The sequence below is a fragment of the Meriones unguiculatus genome, chromosome 20 (assembly GCF_030254825.1).
Source record: "Meriones unguiculatus strain TT.TT164.6M chromosome 20, Bangor_MerUng_6.1, whole genome shotgun sequence".
Taxonomy (NCBI): domain Eukaryota; kingdom Metazoa; phylum Chordata; class Mammalia; order Rodentia; family Muridae; genus Meriones; species Meriones unguiculatus.
In genome coordinates, this window is record NC_083367.1 from 3,612,039 (window position 1) to 3,626,987 (window position 14,949).

The following is a 14,949-nucleotide window of genomic DNA, read 5'->3' on the forward strand; positions in this document are numbered from 1 at the left end:
ATCACACTGTACAGCACAGAAACAAGTTTCCAAGAAGAACAGAAAACAAAAGCACTACTTTGTAAACTAAATCACATGTGTGTCGCTCGCTCAATTAGGAATACAGGGAAACCGAAAAGTGTTATCTCACACTGTATGGCACAGAAACAAGTTTCCAAAGAAAGTACAGAAAGGAAAAGCACAACTTTGTAAACTAAATGACATACGTGTCGCCTGTTTAATTGTTATAAGAGGAAAACTGAAAAGTGATATAACACACTGTACAGCACAGGAACATGTTTCCATCGAAAGAACAGAAACGCAAAGCACAACTTTGTAAACTAATTCACATACGTGTCGCCTGTTCAATTATTATAACATGAAAACTGAAAAGTGATATAACCCTAACCCTAACCCTAACCCTAAGGCCCTAACCCTAACCCTAACCCTAACCCCTAACCCTAACCCTAACCCTAACCCTAACCCTAACCCTAACCCCTAACCCTAACCTTAACCCTAACCCTAACCCTAACCCTAACCCTAACGCTAACCCTATCCCTTACCCAGCCCTAACCTAACCCTAACCCTAACCCTAACCCTAACCCCTAACCCTAACCCTAAACCTAACCCTAACCCCTAACCCTAACCCTAACCCTAACGCTAACCCTATCCCTTACCCAGCCCTAACCTAACCCTAACCCTAATCCTAACCCTAACCCTAACCCTAACCCTAACCCTAACGCTAACCCTATCCCTTACCCAGCCCTAACCTAACCCTAACCCTAACCATAACCCTAACCTTAACCCTAACCCTAACCCTAACCCTAACGCTAACCCTATCCCTTACCCAGGCCTAACCTAACCCTAACTCTAACCCTAAACCTAACCCTAAACCTAACCCTAAGTTGTTCCGAACAGAAACAAGTTTCCAACGAAAGAACAGAAAAGAAAAGCACTACTTTTAAACAGAATCACCTGTGTGTCACTCGCTCAATTAGGAATACAGGAAAACTGAAAAGTGTTATCTCGCACTGTACGGCACAGAAACAAGTTTCCATTGAAAGAACAGAAACGCAAAGCACAACTTTGTAAACTAATTCACATATGTGTCGCCTGTTCAATTATTATAACAGTAAAACTGAAAAGTGATATAACCCTAACCCTAACCCTAACCCTAAGGTCCTAACCCAACCCTAACACCTAACCCTAACCCTAACCCTAACCCTAACCCCTAACCCTAACCCTAACCCTAACCCTAACCCTAACCCTAACCCTAACGCTAACCCTAACCCTAACCCTAACCCTAACCCTAACCCTAACTTGTTCCTAACAGGAACAAGTTTCCAACGAAAGAATGTAAATGAAAAGCACTACTTTGTAAACTGAATCACATGTGTGTCACTCGCTCAATTAGGAATACAGGAAAACCGAAAAGTGTTATCTCGCACTGTACGGCACAGAAACTAGTTTCCATCGAAAGAACAGAAAAGCAAAGCACAACTTTGTAAACTAAATCACATACGTGTCGCCCGTTCAATTATTACAACAGGAAAACTGAAAAGTGATATATCACACTGTACAGCACAGAAACAAGTTTCCAAGAAGAACAGAAACCCAAAGCACTACTTTGGAAACTAAATCACAAGTGTGTCGCTCGTTCAATTAGGAATACAGGGAAACCGGAAAGTGTTATCTCACACTGTATGGCACAGAATCAAGTTTCCAAAGAAAGAACAGAAACGGAAAGCACAACTTTGTAAACTAAATGAAATACGTGTCGCCTGTTCAATTATTATAAGAGGAAAACTGAAAAGTGATATAACACACTGTACATCACAGGAACATGTTTCCATCAAAAGAACAGAAACGCAAAGCACAACTATGTAAACTAATTCACATACGTGTCGCCTGTTCAATTATTATAAGAGGAAAACTGAAAAGTGATATAACACACTGTACAGCACAGGAACATGTTTTCATCAAAAGAACAGAAACGCAAAGCACAACTTTGTAAACTAATTCACATACGTGTCGCCTGTTCAATTATTATTAGAGGAAAACTGAAAAGTGATATAACACACTGTACAGCACAGGAACATGTTTCCAACGAAAGAACAGAAACGCAAAGCACAACTTTGTAAACTAATTCACATACGTGTCGCCTGTTCAATTATTGTAACAGGAAAACTGAAAAGTGATATATCACATTGTACAGCACAGGAACAAGTTTCAAATGAAAGAACAAAAAAGAAAATCACTAATTTGTAAACTAAATCACATTTGTGTCGCTCGCTTCAATAGGAATACAGGAAAACTGAAAAGTAATATATCTCACTGTACAGCACAAGAACAAGTTTCCAACGAAAGAACAGAAAAGCAAAGCACTACTTTTAAACAGAATCACCTGTGTGTCGCTCGCTCAATTAGGAATACAGGAAAACTGAAAAGTGTTATCTCGCACTGTACGGCCCAGAAACAAGTTTCCATTGAAAGAACAGAAACGCAAAGCACAACTTTGTAAACTAATTCACATACGTGTCGCCTGTTCAATTATTATAACAGGAAAACTGAAAAGTGATATAACCCTAACCCTAACCCTAACCCTAAGGCCCTAACCCTAACCCTAACCCCTAACCCTAACCCTAACCCTAACCCTAACCCCTAACCCTAACCCTAACCCTAACCCTAACCGTAACCCTAACCCTAACCCTAACCCTAACCCTAACCCTAACCCTAACTTGTTCCTAACAGGAACAAGTTTCCTAACAGGGACAAGTTTCCAAGGAAAGAATGTAAATGAAAAGCACTACTTTGTAAACTAAATCACATGTGTGTCACTCGCTCAATTAGGAATACAGGAAAACCGAAAAGTGTTATCTCGCACTGTACGGCACAGAAACTAGTTTCCATCGAAAGAACAGAAAAGCAAAGCACAACTTTGTAAACTAAATCACATACGTGTCGCCCGTTCAATTATTACAACAGGAAAACTGAAAAGTGATATATCACACTGTATAGCACAGAAACAAGTTTCCAAGAAGAACAGAAACTCAAAGCACTACTTTGTAAACTAAATCACAAGTGTGTCGCTCACTCAATTAGGAATACAGGGAAACCGGAAAGTGTTATCTCAAACTGTATGGCACAGAAACAAGTTTCCAAAGAAAGAACAGAAACGCAAAGCACAACTTTGTAAACTAAATGACATACGTGTCGCCTGTTCAATTATTATAAGAGGAAAACTGAAAAGTGATATAACACACTGTACAGCACAGGAACATGTTTCCATCGAAAGAACAGAAAAGCAAAGCACAACTTTGTAAACTAATTCACATACTTGTCGCCTGTTCAATTATTATAACAGGAAAACTGAAAAGTGATATATCACATTGTACAGCACAGGAACAAGTTTCAAATGAAAGAACAAAAACGAAAATCACTAATTTGTAAACTAAATCACATGCGTGTAGCTCACTCCATTAGGAATACAAGAAAACTGAACAGTAATATATCTCACTGTACAGCACAAGAACAAGTTTCCAACGATAGAACAGAAAAGCAAAGCACTACTTTTAAACAGAATCACCTGTGTGTCGCTCGCTCAATTAGGAATACAGGAATGCCGAAAAGTGTTATATCGCACTTTACGGCACAGAAACTAGTTTCCATCGAAAGAACAGAAAAGCAAAGCATAACTTTGTAAACTAAATCACATACATGTCGCCCGTTCAATTATTACAACAGGAAAACTGAAAAGTGATATATCACACTGTACAGCACAGAAACAAGTTTCCAAGAAGAACAGAAACCAAAAGCACTACTTTGTTAACTAAATCACATGTGTGTCGCTCGCTCAATTAGGAATACAGGGAAACCGAAAAGTGTTATCTTGCACTGTAATGCACAGAAACTAGTTTCCATCGAAAGAACAGAAAAGCAAAGCACAACTTTGTAAACTAAATCACATACGTGTCGCCCATTCAATTATTACAACAGGAAATCTGAAAAGTGATATATCACACTGTACAGCACAGAAACAAGTTTCCAAGAAGAACAGAGAAACAAAACACTACTTTGTAAACTAAATCACATGTGTGTCGCTCGCTCAATTAGGAATACAGGGAAACCGAAAAATGTTATCTCACACTGTATGGCACAGAAACAAGTTTCCAAAGAAAGAACAGAAACGCAAAGCACAACTTTGTAACCTAAATGACATACGTGTCGCCTGTTCAATTATTATAACAGGAAAACTGAAAAGTGATATAACCCTAACCCTAACCCTAACCCTAAGGCCCTAACCCTAACCCTAACCCTAACCCTAACCCTAACCCTAACTTGTTCCTAACAGGAACAAGTTTCCAACGAAAGAATGTAAATGAAAAGCACTACTTTGTAAACTGAATCACATGTGTGTCACTCGCTCAATTAGGAATACAGGAAAACCGAAAAGTGTTATCTCGCACTGTATGGCACAGAAACTAGTTTCCATCGAAAGAACAGAAAAGCAAAGCACAACTTTGTAAACCAATTCACATACATGTCGCCTTTTCAATTAATATGAGAGGAAAACTGAAAAGTGATATAACACACTGTACAGCACAGGAACATGTTTCCATCGAAAGAACAGAAAAGCAAAGCACAACTTTGTAAACTAAATCACATACGTGTCGCCCGTTCAATTATTACAACAGGAAAACTGGAAAGTGATATATCACACTGTACAGCACAGAAACAAGTTTCCAAGAAGAACAGAAACCCAAAGCACTACTTTGTAAACTAAATCACAAGTGTGTCGCTCACTCAATTAGGAATACAGGGAAACCGGAAAGTGTTATCTCACACTGTATGGCACAGAAACAAGTTTCCAAAGAAAGAACAGAAACGCAAAGCACAACTTTGTAAACTAAATGACATACGTGTCGCCTGTTCAATTATTATAACAGGAAAACTCAAAAGTGATATAACCCTAACACTAACCCTAACCCTAAGGCCCTAACCATAACCCTAACCCTAACACCTAACCCTAACCCTAACCCTAACCCCTAACCCGAACCCTAACCCTAACGCTAACCCTATCCCTTACCCAGCCCTAACCTAACCCTAACCCTAACCCTTACCCTAACCCTAACCCTAACCCTAACTTGTTCCTAACAGGAACAAGTTTCCAACGAAAGAATGTAAATGAAAAGCACTACTTTGTAAACTGAATCACATGTGTGTCATTCGCTCAATTAGGAATACAGGAAAACCGAAAAGTGTTATCTCGCACTGTAATGCACAGAAACTAGTTTCCATCGAAAGAACAGAAAAGCAAAGCACAACTTTGTAAACTAAATCACATACGTGTCGCCCGTTCAATTATTACAACAGGAAAACTGAAAAGTGATATATATCACACTGTACAGCACAGAAACAAGTTTCCAAGAAGAACAGAAACCAAAAGCACTACTTTGTAAACTAAATCACATGTGTGTCGCTCGCTCAATTAGGAATACAGGGAAACCGAAAAGTGTTATCTCACACTGTATGGCACAGAAAAAAGTTTCCAAAGAAAGTACAGAAACGAAAAGCACAACTTTGTAAACTAAATGACATACGTGTCGCCTGTTTAATTGTTATAAGAGGAAAACTGGAAAGTGATATAACACACTGTACAGCACAGGAACATGTTTCCATCGAAAGAACAGAAACGCAAAGCACAACTTTGTAAACTAATTCACATACGTGTCGCCTGTTCAATTATTATAACATGAAAACTGAAAAGTGATATAACCCTAACCCTAACCCTAACCCTAAGACCCTAACTCTAACCTTAACCCTAACCCCTAACCCTAACCCTAACCCTAACCCTAACCCTAACCCCTAACCCTAACCTTAACCCTAACCCTAACCCTAACCCTAACACTAACTTGTTCCTAACAGGAACAAGTTTCCAACGAAAGAACGTAAATGAAAAGCACTACTTTGTAAACTGAATCACATGTGTGTCACTCGCTCAATTAGGAATACAGGAAAACCAAAAAGTGTTATCTCGCACTGTAATGCACAGAAACTAGTTTCCATCGAAAGAACAGAAAAGCAAAGCACAACTTTGTAAACTAAATCACATACGTGTCGCCCGTTCAATTATTACAACAGGAAAACTGAAAAGTGTTATATATCACACTGTACAGCACAGAAACAAGTTTCCAAGAAGAACAGAAAACAAAAGCACTACTTTGTAAACTAAATCACATGTGTGTCGCTCGCTCAATTAGGAATACAGGGAAACCGAAAAGTGTTATCTCACACTGTATGGCACAGAAACAAGTTTCCAAAGAAAGTACAGAAAGGAAAAGCACAACTTTGTAAACTAAATGACATACGTGTCGCCTGTTTAATTGTTATAAGAGGAAAACTGAAAAGTGATATAACACACTGTACAGCACAGGAACATGTTTCCATCGAAAGAACAGAAACGCAAAGCACAACTTTGTAAACTAATTCACATACGTGTCGCCTGTTCAATTATTATAACATGAAAACTGAAAAGTGATATAACCCTAACCCTAACCCTAACCCTAAGGCCCTAACCCTAACCCTAACCCTAACCCCTAACCCTAACCCTAACCCTAACCCTAACCCTAACCCTAACCCCTAACCCTAACCTTAACCCTAACCCTAACCCTAACCCTAACCCTAACGCTAACCCTATCCCTTACCCAGCCCTAACCTAACCCTAACCCTAACCCTAACCCTAACCCCTAACCCTAACCCTAAACCTAACCCTAACCCCTAACCCTAACCCTAACCCTAACGCTAACCCTATCCCTTACCCAGCCCTAACCTAACCCTAACCCTAATCCTAACCCTAACCCTAACCCTAACCCTAACCCTAACGCTAACCCTATCCCTTACCCAGCCCTAACCTAACCCTAACCCTAACCATAACCCTAACCTTAACCCTAACCCTAACCCTAACCCTAACGCTAACCCTATCCCTTACCCAGGCCTAACCTAACCCTAACCCTAACCCTAAACCTAACCCTAAACCTAACCCTAAGTTGTTCCGAACAGAAACAAGTTTCCAACGAAAGAACAGAAAAGAAAAGCACTACTTTTAAACAGAATCACCTGTGTGTCACTCGCTCAATTAGGAATACAGGAAAACTGAAAAGTGTTATCTCGCACTGTACGGCACAGAAACAAGTTTCCATTGAAAGAACAGAAACGCAAAGCACAACTTTGTAAACTAATTCACATATGTGTCGCCTGTTCAATTATTATAACAGTAAAACTGAAAAGTGATATAACCCTAACCCTAACCCTAACCCTAAGGTCCTAACCCAACCCTAACACCTAACCCTAACCCTAACCCTAACCCTAACCCCTAACCCTAACCCTAACCCTAACCCTAACCCTAACCCTAACCCTAACGCTAACCCTAACCCTAACCCTAACCCTAACCCTAACCCTAACTTGTTCCTAACAGGAACAAGTTTCCAACGAAAGAATGTAAATGAAAAGCACTACTTTGTAAACTGAATCACATGTGTGTCACTCGCTCAATTAGGAATACAGGAAAACCGAAAAGTGTTATCTCGCACTGTACGGCACAGAAACTAGTTTCCATCGAAAGAACAGAAAAGCAAAGCACAACTTTGTAAACTAAATCACATACGTGTCGCCCGTTCAATTATTACAACAGGAAAACTGAAAAGTGATATATCACACTGTACAGCACAGAAACAAGTTTCCAAGAAGAACAGAAACCCAAAGCACTACTTTGGAAACTAAATCACAAGTGTGTCGCTCGTTCAATTAGGAATACAGGGAAACCGGAAAGTGTTATCTCACACTGTATGGCACAGAATCAAGTTTCCAAAGAAAGAACAGAAACGGAAAGCACAACTTTGTAAACTAAATGAAATACGTGTCGCCTGTTCAATTATTATAAGAGGAAAACTGAAAAGTGATATAACACACTGTACATCACAGGAACATGTTTCCATCAAAAGAACAGAAACGCAAAGCACAACTATGTAAACTAATTCACATACGTGTCGCCTGTTCAATTATTATAAGAGGAAAACTGAAAAGTGATATAACACACTGTACAGCACAGGAACATGTTTTCATCAAAAGAACAGAAACGCAAAGCACAACTTTGTAAACTAATTCACATACGTGTCGCCTGTTCAATTATTATAAGAGGAAAACTGAAAAGTGATATAACACACTGTACAGCACAGGAACATGTTTCCAACGAAAGAACAGAAACGCAAAGCACAACTTTGTAAACTAATTCACATACGTGTCGCCTGTTCAATTATTGTAACAGGAAAACTGAAAAGTGATATATCACATTGTACAGCACAGGAACAAGTTTCAAATGAAAGAACAAAAAAGAAAATCACTAATTTGTAAACTAAATCACATTTGTGTCGCTCGCTTCAATAGGAATACAGGAAAACTGAAAAGTAATATATCTCACTGTACAGCACAAGAACAAGTTTCCAACGAAAGAACAGAAAAGCAAAGCACTACTTTTAAACAGAATCACCTGTGTGTCGCTCGCTCAATTAGGAATACAGGAAAACTGAAAAGTGTTATCTCGCACTGTACGGCCCAGAAACAAGTTTCCATTGAAAGAACAGAAACGCAAAGCACAACTTTGTAAACTAATTCACATACGTGTCGCCTGTTCAATTATTATAACAGGAAAACTGAAAAGTGATATAACCCTAACCCTAACCCTAACCCTAAGGCCCTAACCCTAACCCTAACCCCTAACCCTAACCCTAACCCTAACCCTAACCCCTAACCCTAACCCTAACCCTAACCCTAACCGTAACCCTAACCCTAACCCTAACCCTAACCCTAACCCTAACCCTAACTTGTTCCTAACAGGAACAAGTTTCCTAACAGGGACAAGTTTCCAACGAAAGAATGTAAATGAAAAGCACTACTTTGTAAACTAAATCACATGTGTGTCACTCGCTCAATTAGGAATACAGGAAAACCGAAAAGTGTTATCTCGCACTGTACGGCACAGAAACTAGTTTCCATCGAAAGAACAGAAAAGCAAAGCACAACTTTGTAAACTAAATCACATACGTGTCGCCCGTTCAATTATTACAACAGGAAAACTGAAAAGTGATATATCACACTGTATAGCACAGAAACAAGTTTCCAAGAAGAACAGAAACTCAAAGCACTACTTTGTAAACTAAATCACAAGTGTGTCGCTCACTCAATTAGGAATACAGGGAAACCGGAAAGTGTTATCTCAAACTGTATGGCACAGAAACAAGTTTCCAAAGAAAGAACAGAAACGCAAAGCACAACTTTGTAAACTAAATGACATACGTGTCGCCTGTTCAATTATTATAAGAGGAAAACTGAAAAGTGATATAACACACTGTACAGCACAGGAACATGTTTCCATCGAAAGAACAGAAAAGCAAAGCACAACTTTGTAAACTAATTCACATACTTGTCGCCTGTTCAATTATTATAACAGGAAAACTGAAAAGTGATATATCACATTGTACAGCACAGGAACAAGTTTCAAATGAAAGAACAAAAACGAAAATCACTAATTTGTAAACTAAATCACATGCGTGTAGCTCACTCCATTAGGAATACAAGAAAACTGAACAGTAATATATCTCACTGTACAGCACAAGAACAAGTTTCCAACGATAGAACAGAAAAGCAAAGCACTACTTTTAAACAGAATCACCTGTGTGTCGCTCGCTCAATTAGGAATACAGGAATGCCGAAAAGTGTTATATCGCACTTTACGGCACAGAAACTAGTTTCCATCGAAAGAACAGAAAAGCAAAGCATAACTTTGTAAACTAAATCACATACATGTCGCCCGTTCAATTATTACAACAGGAAAACTGAAAAGTGATATATCACACTGTACAGCACAGAAACAAGTTTCCAAGAAGAACAGAAACCAAAAGCACTACTTTGTTAACTAAATCACATGTGTGTCGCTCGCTCAATTAGGAATACAGGGAAACCGAAAAGTGTTATCTTGCACTGTAATGCACAGAAACTAGTTTCCATCGAAAGAACAGAAAAGCAAAGCACAACTTTGTAAACTAAATCACATACGTGTCGCCCATTCAATTATTACAACAGGAAATCTGAAAAGTGATATATCACACTGTACAGCACAGAAACAAGTTTCCAAGAAGAACAGAGAAACAAAACACTACTTTGTAAACTAAATCACATGTGTGTCGCTCGCTCAATTAGGAATACAGGGAAACCGAAAAATGTTATCTCACACTGTATGGCACAGAAACAAGTTTCCAAAGAAAGAACAGAAACGCAAAGCACAACTTTGTAACCTAAATGACATACGTGTCGCCTGTTCAATTATTATAACAGGAAAACTGAAAAGTGATATAACCCTAACCCTAACCCTAACCCTAAGGCCCTAACCCTAACCCTAACCCTAACCCTAACCCTAACCCTAACCCTAACTTGTTCCTAACAGGAACAAGTTTCCAACGAAAGAATGTAAATGAAAAGCACTACTTTGTAAACTGAATCACATGTGTGTCACTCGCTCAATTAGGAATACAGGAAAACCGAAAAGTGTTATCTCGCACTGTATGGCACAGAAACTAGTTTCCATCGAAAGAACAGAAAAGCAAAGCACAACTTTGTAAACCAATTCACATACATGTCGCCTTTTCAATTAATATGAGAGGAAAACTGAAAAGTGATATAACACACTGTACAGCACAGGAACATGTTTCCATCGAAAGAACAGAAAAGCAAAGCACAACTTTGTAAACTAAATCACATACGTGTCGCCCGTTCAATTATTACAACAGGAAAACTGGAAAGTGATATATCACACTGTACAGCACAGAAACAAGTTTCCAAGAAGAACAGAAACCCAAAGCACTACTTTGTAAACTAAATCACAAGTGTGTCGCTCACTCAATTAGGAATACAGGGAAACCGGAAAGTGTTATCTCACACTGTATGGCACAGAAACAAGTTTCCAAAGAAAGAACAGAAACGCAAAGCACAACTTTGTAAACTAAATGACATACGTGTCGCCTGTTCAATTATTATAACAGGAAAACTCAAAAGTGATATAACCCTAACACTAACCCTAACCCTAAGGCCCTAACCATAACCCTAACCCTAACACCTAACCCTAACCCTAACCCTAACCCCTAACCCGAACCCTAACCCTAACGCTAACCCTATCCCTTACCCAGCCCTAACCTAACCCTAACCCTAACCCTTACCCTAACCCTAACCCTAACCCTAACTTGTTCCTAACAGGAACAAGTTTCCAACGAAAGAATGTAAATGAAAAGCACTACTTTGTAAACTGAATCACATGTGTGTCATTCGCTCAATTAGGAATACAGGAAAACCGAAAAGTGTTATCTCGCACTGTAATGCACAGAAACTAGTTTCCATCGAAAGAACAGAAAAGCAAAGCCCAACTTTGTAAACTAAATCACATACGTGTCGCCCATTCAATTATTACAACAGGAAAACTGAAAAGTGATATATCACACTGTACAGCACAGAAACAATTTTCCAAGAAGATCAGAAACCCAAAACACTACTTTGTAAACTAAATCACATGGGTGTCGCTCGCTCAATTAGGAATACAGGGAAACCGAAAAGTGTTATCTCACACTGTATGGCACAGAAACAAGTTTCCAAAGAAAGAACAGAAACGGAAAGCACAACTTTGTAAACTAAATGACATACGTGTGGCCTGTTCAATTATTATAAGAGGAAAACTGAAGAGTGATATAACACACTGTACAGCACAGGAACATATTTTCATCAAAAGAACAGAAACTCAAAGCACAACTTTGTAAACTAAATGACATACGTGTCGCCTGTTCAATTATTATAAGAGGAAAACTGAAAAGTGATATAACACACTGTACAGCACAGGAACATGTTTCCAACGAAAGAACAGAAACGCAAAGCACAACTTTGTAAACTAATTCACATACGTGTCGCCTGTTCAATTATTGTAACAGGAAAACTGAAAAGTGATATATCACATTGTACAGCACAGGAACAAGTTTCAAATGAAAGAACAAAAAAGAAAATCACTAATTTGTAAACTAAATCACATGTGTGTCGCTCGCTTCAATAGGAATACAGGAAAACTGAAAAGTAATATATCTCACTGTACAGCACAAGAACAAGTTTCCAACGAAAGAACAGAAAAGCAAAGCACTACTTTTAAACAGAATCACCTGTGTGTCGCTCGCTCAATTAGGAATACAGGAAAACTGAAAAGTGTTATCTCGCACTGTACGGCACAGAAACAAGTTTCCATTGAAAGAACAGAAACGCAAAGCACAACTTTGAAAACTAATTCACATATGTGTCGCCTGTTCAAATATTATAACAGGAAAACTGAAAAGTGATATAACCCTAACCCTAACCCTAACCCTAACCCTAAGGCCCTAACCCTAACCCTAACCCTAACCCTAACCCTAACCCTAACCCTAACTTGTTCCTAACAGGAACAAGTTTCCTAACAGGGACAAGTTTCCAACGAAAGAATGTAAATGAAAAGCACTACTTTGTAAACTGAATCAAATGTGTGTCACTCGCTCAATTAGGAATACAGGGAATCCGAAAAGTGTTATCTTGCACTGTACGGCACAGAAACTAGTTTCCATCGAAAGAACAGAAAAGCAAAGCCCAACTTTGTAAACTAATTCACATACATGTCGCCTTTTCAAGTATTATAAGAGGAAAACTGAAAAGTGATATAACACACTGTACAGCACAGGAACATGTTTCCATCGAAAGAACAGAAAAGCAAAGCACAACTTTGTAAACTAAATCACATACGTGTCGCCCGTTCAATTATTACAACAGGAAAACTGAAAAGTGATATATCACACTGTACAGCACAGAAACAAGTTTCCAAGAAGAACAGAAACCCAAAGCACTACTTTGTAAACTAAATCACAAGTGTGTCGCTCACTCAATTAGGAATACAGGGAAACCGGAAAGTGTTATCTCACACTGTATGGCACAGAAACAAGTTTCCAAAGAAAGAACAGAAACGCAAAGCACAACTTTGTAAACTAAATGACATACGTGTGGCCTGTTCAATTATTATAAGAGGAAAACTGAAAAGTGATATAACACACTGTACAGCACAGGAACATGTTTCCATCGAAAGAACAGAAACGCAAAGCACAACTTTGTAAACTAATTCACATACGTGTCGCCTGTTCAATTATTATAACAGGAAAACTGAAAAGTGATATATCACATTGTACAGCACAGGAACAAGTTTCAAAGGAAAGAACAAAAAAGAAAATCACTAATTTGTAAACTAAATCACATGTGTGTCGCTCGCTCCATTAGGAATACAGGAAAACTGAACAGTAATATATCTCACTGTACAGCACAAGAACAAGTTTCCAACGATAGAACAGAAAAGCAAAGCACTACTTTTAAACAGAATCACCTCTGTGTTGCTCGCTCAATTAGGAATACAGGAAAACTGAAAAGTGTTATCTCAAACTGTACGGCACAGAAACAAGTTTCCATTGAAAGAACAGAAAGGCAAAGCACAACTTTGTAAACTAATTCACATATGTGTCGCCTGTTCAATTATTATAACAGGAAAACTGAAAAGTGATATAACCCTAACCCTAACCCTAACCCAAAGGTCCTAACCCTAACCCTAACCCTAACCCTAACCCCTAACCCTAACCCTAACCCTAACCCTAACCCTAACCCTAACCCTAACGCTAACCGTATCCCTTACCCAGCCCTAACCCTAACCCTAACCCTAACCCTAACCCTAACCCTAACCCTAACTCTAACTTTTTCCTAACAGGAACAAGTTTCCAAGGAAAGAACGTAAATGAAAAGCACTACTTTGTAAACTGAATCACATGTGTGTCACTCGCTCAATTAGGAATACAGGAATACCGAAAATTGTTATATCGCACTTTACGGCACAGAAACTAGTTTCCATCGAAAGAACAGAAAAGCAAAGCACAACTTTGTAAACTAAATCACATACATGTTGCCCGTTCAATTATTACAACAGGAAAACTGAAAAGTGATATATCACACTGTACAGCACAGAAACAAGTTTCCAAGAAGAACAGAAACCAAAAGCACTACTGTGTTAACTAAATCACATGTGTGTCGCTCGCTCAATTAGGAATACAGGGAAACCGAAAAGTGTTATCTCACACTGTATGGCACAAAAACAAGTTTCCAAAGAAAGAACAGAAACGCAAAGCACAACTTTGTAAACTAATTCACATACGTGTCGCCTGTTCAATTATTATAAGAGGAAAACTGAAAAGTGATATAACCCTAACACTAAACCTAACCCTAAGGCCCTAACCCTAACCCTAACCCTAACTTGTTCCTCACAGGAACAAGTTTCCAACGAAAGAATGTAAATGAAAAGCACTACTTTGTAAACTGAATCACATGTAACACACTGTACAGCACAGGAACATGTTTCCAACGAAAGAACAGAAACGCAAAGCACAACTTTGTAAACTAATTCACATACGTGTCGCCTGTTCAATTATTGTAACAGGAAAACTGAAAAGTGATATATCACATTGTACAGCACAGGAACAAGTTTCAAATGAAAGAACAAAAAAGAAAATCACTAATTTGTAAACTAAATCACATGTGTGTCGCTCGCTTCAATAGGAATACAGGAAAACTGAAAAGTAATATATCTCACTGTACAGCACAAGAACAAGTTTCCAACGAAAGAACAGAAAAGCAAAGCACTACTTTTAAACAGAATCACCTGTGTGTTGCTCGCTCAATTAGGGATACAGGAAAACTGAAAAGTGTTATCTCGCACTGTACGGCACAGAAACAAGTTTCCATTGAAAGGACAGAAACGCAAAGCACAACTTTGAAAACTAATTCACATATGTGTCGCCTGTTCAATTATTATAACAGGAAAACTGA